Raw genomic sequence first — 3637 nt, forward strand, 5'->3', positions numbered from 1 at the left:
TTCCTGCCCCTGTACCACAGTGCCCGGGGCAAGTCCACTGTGGCTGTAGAGATCTTCTCCATCCTGGCCTCCACTGCTGGCCTTCTGGGTGGCATCTTCATCCCCAAGTGCTACATCATCTTGCTGAGACCAGAGAGGAACACGTCTGCCTGGCTAAGGCAACGCCACCAGGCACAGGAAGATAGGCAGAGTGAGATGCTCCAGAGAAGGTGTCTCCCCAGATCCACGTCACCTGCCTTGATGATCTAGTCCTCGGTGGAATCACTGGTACCTTCATGTGGTTTTTGCTACTGGTTTTGTATGGACTCATGGTATTTAAAAGACAGATCAAAATAGTTTGTATAGGGGTTTGTCGATCTTGTTGATTTTCTCCAAGAACCAACTTTTTGTTTCATTGATTCTTTGGACTGTTTTTGTGTTTCTATTTTGTTGATTTCAGCCCTCAGTTTGATTATTTTTAGTCTTCTAAAGTGAGACATTACAAAACTGTCATGACAATCATTTGATATGGACACATAGATGGTTATTTACTATTCTCTATATATTGTTAAAATTTATCAAAATTTAGAAATTTTGAAAAGTTGAGCTAGCAAGATTGTTCAGTGTGTACAAATACTTGCTGTGATACGTTGTGCTATAACAAATAAATCTTGTCTGAAGATCAGAGTGTGGATCTAGCCACTAGTTATCCATAGAGACCAGGCAGTGGTGACTCATACCTTTCAACCCAGCACTCAGGAGGCAGAAGCAGATGGATCTCTGTGAGTTTAAATCCATCCTGGGTTCCAAAAGATTGATGAAATATAAAAGAGAAACAAAGCCAGGCAGTGGTGGTTCATACCTTTAATCTCAGTACTTGGGAGTCACACACCTTTAATCCCAACATTAGAGAGGTGGAGACAGGAAGGGATATGGCTTGTTTGAGAGAGGAATATAAAAGGCAGGAGGAGATAGGAGCTCAGTGAATTCAGTGTGAGGATTCCTAGAAAGAGGATCGCCCATTCAGTCTAAGAATTTGGGAGAGGTAAGAACTAGTGGCTGACTGCTTTGCTTCTCTGATTTTTCAGCATTTACCTTTTTTTCTGACTCTGGCTTTTACTTATTAAGAACAATTGAATTGAAGCTACAAACAGTTACCATTAAACATGGCAAGCTGGGCTTATTACACCGGACCCAGATGTTGGAAGGAGAAGTTGTTGTGTGGCTTCTGCTTGGTCACTGAAGAACAAATGATACCCCTATACACACACGCGCGTGCACACACACACACACAATTTAAATGCAGAAGTGTGAAAAGCATAATGAGGTGATGCTGATGTCAAGGGTTGGTAAGAGATGAGGAATTGGCAGGTAGATCATTCATCTCTCTTCTTTATTTTGAGAGAGGCAGTACTGCGGATTGACCCTTTCATGGACAGTTCCATCAGAGACTTACCTTCTGATTTAACAATCTCAGTCTTAGATATGTACCCAAAAGAATAAAAAAGTCTGCGAAGGCTGTAAATGAGCCTTCCGAGAAGCATTGTGTGTACTAAAAGTTAAAACAATCTGAATGTTTATTGTTAATGAGTGGTTGGTATGGCTTACTCATCACTAGGACATTGTTTTTCAATAAGTAGTAAATATAAAACAATAGAATGCTGTTTAATATGTGGTTAAACATTGAGAATCTTAAGAGATCCAGACAATGAAAGTAACATATTTTAATATTTCACTATATGAAATACCGTGAAAGATTAAATTTATAGAGACATATATCTGACTTGTGGTTTCTTGAGTTTTCTTGAGGGAAAATTGGAGATTAGGAGTGCAGACTAAAGTGTGAGTATTCCTGGGGTGTGCTGAAAGTCTGGAATTTATTAGGTGGGACTGGAGAGGGGGCTCAGTGGTTCAGAGCACTCACTCCTCCTCCAGGGGACCCAATACCTCTGGTCTCTGTGTGCACCTGCAGTCATGTGCTCATTCTGCATGTCATGCTTAATTAAAAAATAATTTGGTATGACTGTAAGACTCCACCAATATGTAAAATACCACTCAACTGTTATCTCCTTTTGTTTATTTATTTATTTGAGACCAACTCCTTCCACATTGACCAGGCTGGTTCCAAACTGATAGCAGTCCTCCTGCTTCAGGCTCTTAAGTGCTGGGATTTAGGTGTACTGCCACACCTGGAAAATTGCATAATGTAAGTTGATGAATTGTACACTATGTGAATTATGTCTCAATAAAGCTTGTATTGAAAAAGAATTATTCATCAGTTTCAGAGTGTGAATGTCCATTATAATCTGATTTCTATGAAAAGATAAAACTATTGAAAGTAGAAGTTAAATAACTATAGTCTTCAACTTGAGTTATTGCTGTTTAATTTATTTTGTTTTAATTGTACATATTTGTTGATTGACAGATTGGTGTGCATGTTTCCTTCCTTGTTTTTGGACATGCAATTGTCAAAGCACTATGTGGAGGTCAGAAGGTGAGTTTTAGAAGTCAGTTTTCTCCTCTAACCATCGGAAGGGACCTGGTGATTTAATGAAGGTTGTCAGGATGCCTTTGCCTGCTAAGGTGCTGAGCCATCATTTGGACTCTATTTTTGACTTCCTATAGGAATTATGGTTGTGCTGGAAAATTACATTTATCTGTTGAAATAACAGAGTTTGGAATTTGCCTTCTTACCTGAACATATCTGTTTTGTATGTATGAACTATGTGTGTGGGTGTGTGGGGGTGTGTATGTGCACGCGCGCATGTCTGTATGAACTAACTTACATGTGCCATCAGAGTACAACTTTGTAGAGGTGGCTCATTCCTTCTACATTTAAGTGTGTTCTTGGGGGTAGATAACATACAAGTGATCAAGCTTATGTATCAAGTGCATTTTCCTGAAAACTATCTTCAGCATTGTTTCTCTGTCTGATCATTTTATGTGGAACTTCTGCCCCACTAACCACATATTGTTATTCTGTTCAGTTCTGTATTTGTGCCTGTTATTCTTTTGCTCCCTGCCCTAGCCACGCCCACTCCTTTTAACCTCTGACCGCCCACCATCGCTGGCTTTCTCCCTGTGTTCTCTCCCGGTGTACACATGGGGTTTGCCTCTCTCCTTCTCTCTCTCTCTCTCTCTCTCTCTCTCTCTCTCTCTCTCTTCCTCTCCCCCCTTTCTTAATAAACATTTATGGCTATTTCCTGCGTTTATATGTCCGACCCGCCGCGTGCGTGCCCTCCCGCTGGTGAAAAGCTGTAGCCGCTTTTACTCATGGCGGGTTCTGCCAGCCCGCTCAGGGTCTGTTACCACCATCACCTCCAGCGGGGCTTCCCGCTGGTGGGAAGCTGTGGGAAGCTGTAGCTGCTTTTTCTCATGGAGGGCTCCAGCCCGCCTTAGGTATACTTTTTAAGAATAAGATTGGTGCCGCGTAACTCAGATGATTCGCCCGCCCCGGACTTCCACCTGGGGCCGGAGTTCTGGCTTTAGGTGCCGGCCAGGACTCTGAACTCCCTCCCGGGGCAGAATCAGGACCTGAGAATGACCACGTGTTCCATCTGCCTGAACGCAGCTCCTCCAAACAATAAATCAACTAATCGTGAGTGTCCCCATCTCGGCCAGCTTAACCATCTCTTTTAACCCAAGGGATTGACCGTTG

Source organism: Microtus ochrogaster, unplaced genomic scaffold (genome assembly GCF_000317375.1).
Source record: "Microtus ochrogaster isolate Prairie Vole_2 unplaced genomic scaffold, MicOch1.0 UNK163, whole genome shotgun sequence".
NCBI classification, from domain to species: domain Eukaryota; kingdom Metazoa; phylum Chordata; class Mammalia; order Rodentia; family Cricetidae; genus Microtus; species Microtus ochrogaster.